We start from the raw sequence: 7,060 nt of genomic DNA, 5'->3' as shown, positions 1-7,060 counted from the left end.
TTAATATTTCTCCTATTCATATACTCTTCTGAGTGCACACTAGTCTTAGCATTTCTGAACTGCCACCTAAGGTACAGCTAAACTCTCTTCCTTTAGCCTACCTCTGAAAGTGACACTGAGCAATCCTGCCCTCCTGCAGGCTTTATTTGGTTTTGCAACACTAAGGATAAGTCCAGAGCTTCACACACGGTAGCTCAGCATCCTGCTGCTAAGCTAAATCCCCAGCCTCATTCACCAGGTTTTAAGCATTTGTAATCCACCTTTCCCCCTTCTACCCTGTGGGCTGCCTAAGAGCCTGCTCTTTGTATTCTAGTCTCTCCAGGCCTTTGGATGCATAGCAGATGTGCTGGAAGCACTTGTGAACCAGAGTGACTGGCTGTCCTGGCTTTCCCAGGGAAATTTTTTGGGGATGCTAGGATCTCAGATTTAAAACTGGATCAGTCCTGAGGAAATCTAAGTGGTTGGTCATTGCAGCTAAGAGAATAAAAAAACAGATGCAACAATTGCCCCCAGCCCACTGATCTTGGGATGCCATGGCTTCCCAGAGCAGGGTTATTCGGTCTTGGTCTCACTCAGGTTCCTTCCTAACCATTAAACCTCTCTGAGAGGCCACTCTTCCAGGCAGCCTTCTCCTTTATCAGGGTGCTAACTCTAATCAGAGCTGGTGTCCAGGGGCTCTGTGCTCATTGCCCTCCAATGTAGATGTTCCTCTCACACGACTCTGATTTCCTCCCAGTTCTCTGATCGGTAGTTTCTCTTAAATGTTGACGTTTTCCAGGACTCTGACCTGGACACATTTCCAGAAAGCTGAAAAGCAGAAATGAACTCCTCCTATGCACTCACCAGCTCCCCTTTCACACCCGTTTCTCATCCATCAAAGACTCAGTTGAGTCCCTCATCTGAATAAAGCTTAAGTCAGTTCCCTTCTCCTCATTTCCAGGGTTGCTACCACATAACCAGGACTAGATCATTCTTGGACCTTGGCTTTTCCATCTCCATAAACCTTTCCAATCTCTCATTGTCATGGCTTGTAGATGCAAATGGTGCTATGTCCCTCTCTGACTTAAAGGATGTCAGTGGTTCCTTGTGTTTCTTTGGATGAATTCCAGCCTTCTCAGATCCACACAGAAGAGACTTCATGCTCTACCCTTGCTATCAGTTTGGCTTTATCTATCACTTGATGCCTACCTCAGATTCCCCTGCCTCAGAAAACACACCAAACTATTGAACCTATTTGCCAATCTGCTGTCTCTGCTCCTCTAACCAAAAGTCACTTCTAAGACCCTCTGAGTTGGGATGGGCTTTCTCCCTCACCTGCCCCAAACCAGCAACACCTATGTTTACTACCCCAGGAGTGTTTCCACCTGCCTGTTTTCCTTGATGTTGCTGAGCAGGTCAACTGCAGGGCAACCTTTCTTTGTGGGAGTTGTTTGTTTGTTTGTTTGTTTGTTTTTCTAAAAGACAAGGTTTCACTATATAGACTTGGCTTGCCTGGAATTTGCTTCATTGAGCTTCAGATTCATAGAGATCCACGGCCACCTTGATCTGGGGGACTGAGATTAAAAATGTGCAAACCCACTGTGATCCTTTCTTTTGTTGCCTCCTTTCCCCTCAGCATGTGGCATGCTGTAAGCATTTCATGGGCAGTGAATAGGCTCTTACACAGCCTGGAAGGGGGAAAGGTGCTTAACATGTGGTGGTGAATGGGGCTGGAGACTTAGCTCCTCAGCAGGATGAGCTGAACTACCCTGTGTGAAGCTCTGGACTCAGTTCTTAGTGTTGCAAAAGTAAATACAGCCTGTGGGGTGGCAGGATTGCTCACTGTCACTGTCAAGGACAAATGAAAGGAGGATGGTTTGGCTGCAACTTAGGTTGGGGTTCAAGACTCCTGACTCTTTTGTCCACTCAAATGCCTAGTCTGTGAGTACGAGAAAGCACTTTGCAGATGTAATTAACTAAGTTAAGGTTGCTTTGGCTTAGGAAGGTCTCTATATGCACTATAATAGTGACCTCATAAAAGAGGAGAAGGGGGCTGGAGACATGGCTCAGCGGTTAAGAGCACTGACTGCTCTTCCAGATGGTCCTGAGTTCAAATCCCAGCAACCACATGGTGGCTCACAACCATCCGTAATGAGATTGGATGCCCTCTTCTGGTGTGTCTGAAGACAGCTACAGTGTACTCATAAATAAAATAAATAAATCTTAAAAAAAATAATAAAAGAGGAAAAGACTCAGAGACACAGACACATAATACATACATAAGACATACATACATACATATGAAAAACCAAAGCGATAGTAACAATGGATACTGGAACATGGCCACAAGAAGCCAGGCAATACCAAACACTCCTGACATCTGCCAGGTACCGGGAAAGGAATGGGGAGAAAGGACCCGTCCCAGAACCTTCAGAGGGTACAACTTGGTTTCAGATTCCAGGCTTCCAGAACTCTGAGAAGGCTCATTGCTGGTAGTGTGTGTGGCATTTTGGACTCCTGTTATTAAGTGAGCTCTGTGAGGAATCTAGTCCCTCTTTCTTCCCCCACAGCTACTGAGCAGAGCCTATCAGTCCAGGGCAGGAACGCTCCAGGAGTTTTCTGACTGGTCTTCCTGTGTTTATGAAATTGAATAGTACCAAGAGCTCATGACTCCAATGGAGTTTATCTGGCTGATTGCCAGAGAAATCCCCGCCTCCCCCCATGACCCTATGACAAAGTTAGCTTGATCTTGCTGCATTTAAAAATAAAATAAAAGTCACCTATGCCCTGAGCAAAGCTTTCATGCAAAGCTCTCATAGGGTACCAAAAGGACAATGATTCAGAATGTGTCTGAGATCTCAGGGCAAGAGACACATGCCTATTTTTGCACCTGCTTGGCTAATAAATGAGAACCTGCATGGCAGAATTTTCTGTGGCACCTGCTTTCATTACAGCACACAGAGACTTGTGGCCCAATGACCTCTTCCATCTACATAGTGAATAACAAAATTGACTCAGGTCACTTCTAGCCAAGAGGGTCATGGAAAGAAGTTCAGTTTTGGAACGAGACAAATTTGGGCTAAAATCCCAGCTGTACCACTGACAGCCTGAGTCACCTAAGATGTCCCTTCACACTGGTGACAATGATCCCTGCCTGCCTCACCAGGCTGTTGCTATAATTACGTGAGATCAAGCATGGAAAGCGTTACAAGTGTTTGCTGTCATTCAGTGCCCGCCTGTGCTCAGTCACACAGCTAAGAAGTAAGGTGGTGTCCGAGGTCTCACTCCTGAGGACAAGACCTTTCCTCCAAGCAGAGACAGCGTCTCTAATGAGGGACTTGAACATTAATTAGGAATCCAGGTGTAGGGTTATACACGTACTTTCACATAATTCTCTATCTTGATCTTCACGCAAGCCTTTTGTTTTTAAAAATTCTTGTTCCCATTAAAAAATATAAGTGCGTTTGGAAATAAGGCTCAAACTAGGGACTGCTTGCTATTGTCCTTGAGGTAGTGGTTTCCCTGGGAGCTTTAAAACTCCCTCCCTCCTCTGCCCAAGTCACCTCCCAGATCTGTGAGTGTCTAAGCTGGGGCCCTCCTCAGAGCTCTAACTCCTTCTGTGCTCTAGTCTTTATAAGACACTTTCTCTCCTTTGTGAGGAAAGCAGAGTTGATGTCACAAGAACTAGATTGTGTGTGTGTGTGTGTGTGTGTGTGTGTGCGCGCGCGCGCGCGTGAACACACATGCACATGTAATCCAAAAGTTAACCTCAGGTGTCATTTCTCAGATGTCACCTTATTTGTATGTTTGTTATAGTCTTCTACTGGACAAGTGGGGAGAGGTTTATCTAGAGATTTACCTGTCTCCTCTGTAATGCTGGAATTACAAACATGAGCCACTATGTTCAATGTTTCTCTCTCTCTCTCTCTCTCTCTCTCTCTCTCTCTCTCTCTCTCTCTCCATATATATATATATATATGATTTTACTTATGTGTATGTGTTAGTGTAGTGTATGGGCATGCATGGGCCCCTGTCCATGGAAGCTAGATGAGAGTGTTGGAATCCTAGAGCTGGAATTACAGGCAGTTGTGACTGCCTGATGAGGACGGAATTGAGGTCCTCTACAACTAGAGCACCAAGTGTTCTTAACTTCTTCTCTCTAGCCCTATGTCTGTCTTTTAAATATAGATTCTTTCATGTCTTCATGCATGTGCCACCAGCACTTTACCAGCTGAATCACCACCCTCAGTTCCAATAGCACATGTGTGTGAGTGTGTGTGTGTGTGTGTGTGTGCACATGCTCTATATTGATGCCCTTGGAGTGTCCTCTTCTGATCATAGTTGCATCTAAGAAAAGGTAGACTTGGGTTTGTGGAGAATTCATTACTAGCAAATGAGAACCAGCTTCTTATGGCTGGCCCCAGTGGCATCATTCGATCCCCATATGCCTCCTCCAGATCATGAGTGTCCTGCCATCTAGAGCAGAGGCCAGAGGGTTTTCCATTTGGGCCTGTCACACCGATTTCATTCTGCCTCTGTTTTTCCATCTGCTCATGTAGGGTCTGTAGTTATGGGCTTGTCTCTGTCAAATGTTTCTGAGGTCTGGAACACAGAGAGAGCAGCAGAGGCCAGAACGTTGCTACCATAGGAAAGTTGGCCTTTCCAAGGATCTTTCTCCTCCTTCCCCAAGTTCTCTGGCCCCACAGAACTCTCAGGGGGCTAGTCGACAATTAAAATACAACTCTTGATAGCAGAAGACTCTGACAGTCTCACAGATCAGCCTGGTACCCCCACCCCCAGCATTCATGCACACATTCAGTCCCTCCTAGAACAATGCCACCAAGTCATCTTGAGCTATGGAACCAGAGCACCCAACGTCATGAAAGGACACAGAGGCCTCTTTCTGGCCAGTGCTGTGATTTCAATAGAAAGTCCTTCTCAGGCAGGAAGAAACAATTCTTGTGCCATGTCCCTAACAAAAGCTGACCTCTTCTTCAGTGGCACTACTGGGCAGGCCCAGAATCAAGCTGGGGTTATTTCCCCACCACCACCATAGTCATAGCAACAGCTTTGATTAATGCCATGGCCCATTAGAGAGATAATGTCAGCCCTAATCAGAAACGCCTCAAGTATCTCTCTTTGCATTTTGGTAAATGGAGTAATCACATTACAGTTGGATGTGTCTGGGAGCTGATTGCCGTCTCGAAAGTCTGCCTGATTTTCCAGGTTAAGGGGTGTCAGGGGGCCCGAGCCGCAACTAATCATGATGCATTGTTAAGAGTGTCAAGAGGGAAAACAGAAGGCACAGAGACAGATGGGGAGGTTCCTGTCCTATCCCTCCTCCTGGGTCAACAAGGGATCCCTGGGCTGGTGGTCTATTGGCAGAGACTGCTTCCCTGAAGATGAGCTCAGTGCCTAAGAGGTGGTACCCATGCTATGGAGAAACATACAAGGAGAGGCACAGCTAGCAAAAGCAGGCAGGTACCTCAGTTGGGCCCAGCTTGATGGACAGCCAGCCTCGGGTCATGCCACTGGGCTGGAAAACTGGCAGGAGCGAGCTCATTTTTGGCCTGGAGATAGGAAACAGCAGAGGTGACACGCGCCCCGTGTAATGAGTGCACACTTGCCCTGTCATAATAGGCCTTGGCCTTTGGCGGGCTCTGCCTTGTGGGAGACTCTGTTAAAGCTTCACACTTGAGGGGAGAGTCTTCATGCATCTTGGGAGAGGCTGACATCCCCTCCTCTCTTCTTTTCTTGCAGAGAAATCAAGGAAAGGAGAGGTGACATCTCTCAAGCCTTCACTCTCATCTGGATTGGATGCTCAGTTCCATCGCTCAAGAGACCCTTCCTATACTGCTCCCTCTGTCTGTCTTCCAGCCTGACTGCCTTTGTTTCTGCCAGTCCACAGGTGACAGTAACAATAAATCATAGCCACCCATATGGAGAGATTAAGAGGAGGACCCGAGGAAATATGCATTGAGCCCCTGGAGGCTATTTTTGGATGCTTCTGGGAGGTTTTTTTTTTTTTTTTTTTTTTTTTTTTGGAAAGGACTCACACAGTTAACTATTTATGACAGTTTGAAGGCAGAGCAGAAATAGAAGAGTGGCGCTTGGTGTCCCCGCCAAGGCTGAGAAGTAAAATCTTCTCAGAGGTCTGAAGCCACTTCAGAGCCATTAAATTTACTGTCTGTTAGACATTGTTTAATATCTAGAATAACATTTTATTTTTGGGCCCAGTGATAATTTTTCCTCTCAGTTTTAAAAATTATCTCGGGGCCTGCCAAGTCGATGAGACAGAACTGTTACAGGGTCACAGTATTGCCCCGTGGCCCCATCCCCTGTGGACACAGATCCCTCGCCAGTAAGGCTGAAGTTCACCTCAGAGCTTTAAGCTCTAACCCAGGTCAGGGTTAGAGTGTGGAAAGTTACGGTGGGGAGACCAAGCACAACAAACAATTAGGCAAAATGTTACGACATCACGAATCACCCAATCTCCGTCTTCTGTTTTCCTCTGCTTCAGACCAAATTTTATCTTCAAGAATCAACATTCTTCCCAGGAAGATTTTGGATTAGACACGTTAAAGAACCCAACATTGCAGCTTGACCTAAGCTCTTACCAACTGCTGTTATACCAAGTAGGAGAGAATGGATTTCCCAGGCTGAGATATCTCTCTTACCACTCTGTAAAGCATTACAATGACCTCCCCTGGAGACATGTCCTTGACCGTCATTGCTAATAAACACAGCTGATCAAGGGCTTGGAAAATAAATCAAATTGAAGATGTGGCCCCTTGACCCCCATACAGCCAACAGCTTTAAGCTAAATCAGTGGGTCTCAACCTGGGAGTCACAACCCCTTTGGGGGTCTAATATCATTTATCCTGCATATCAGATATTTACATTATAATTCATAACAGTAGCAAAGTTACAGTCATGAAATAGCAATGAGAATAATTTTATGGTTGGGGGGTCACCACAACATGAAGAGTTGTATTAAAGAGTCACAGCATTGGGAAGGTTGAGAGCCATTGAGCTAAATGAACACAAGAGATTCACAGGGAATGAGTTAACATGGTCATAG

This window comes from Grammomys surdaster, unplaced genomic scaffold (assembly GCF_004785775.1).
Source record: "Grammomys surdaster isolate TR1022 unplaced genomic scaffold, NIH_TR_1.0 363, whole genome shotgun sequence".
NCBI lineage: Eukaryota > Metazoa > Chordata > Mammalia > Rodentia > Muridae > Grammomys > Grammomys surdaster.
Note: the sequence above shows the minus strand (reverse complement) of the source record.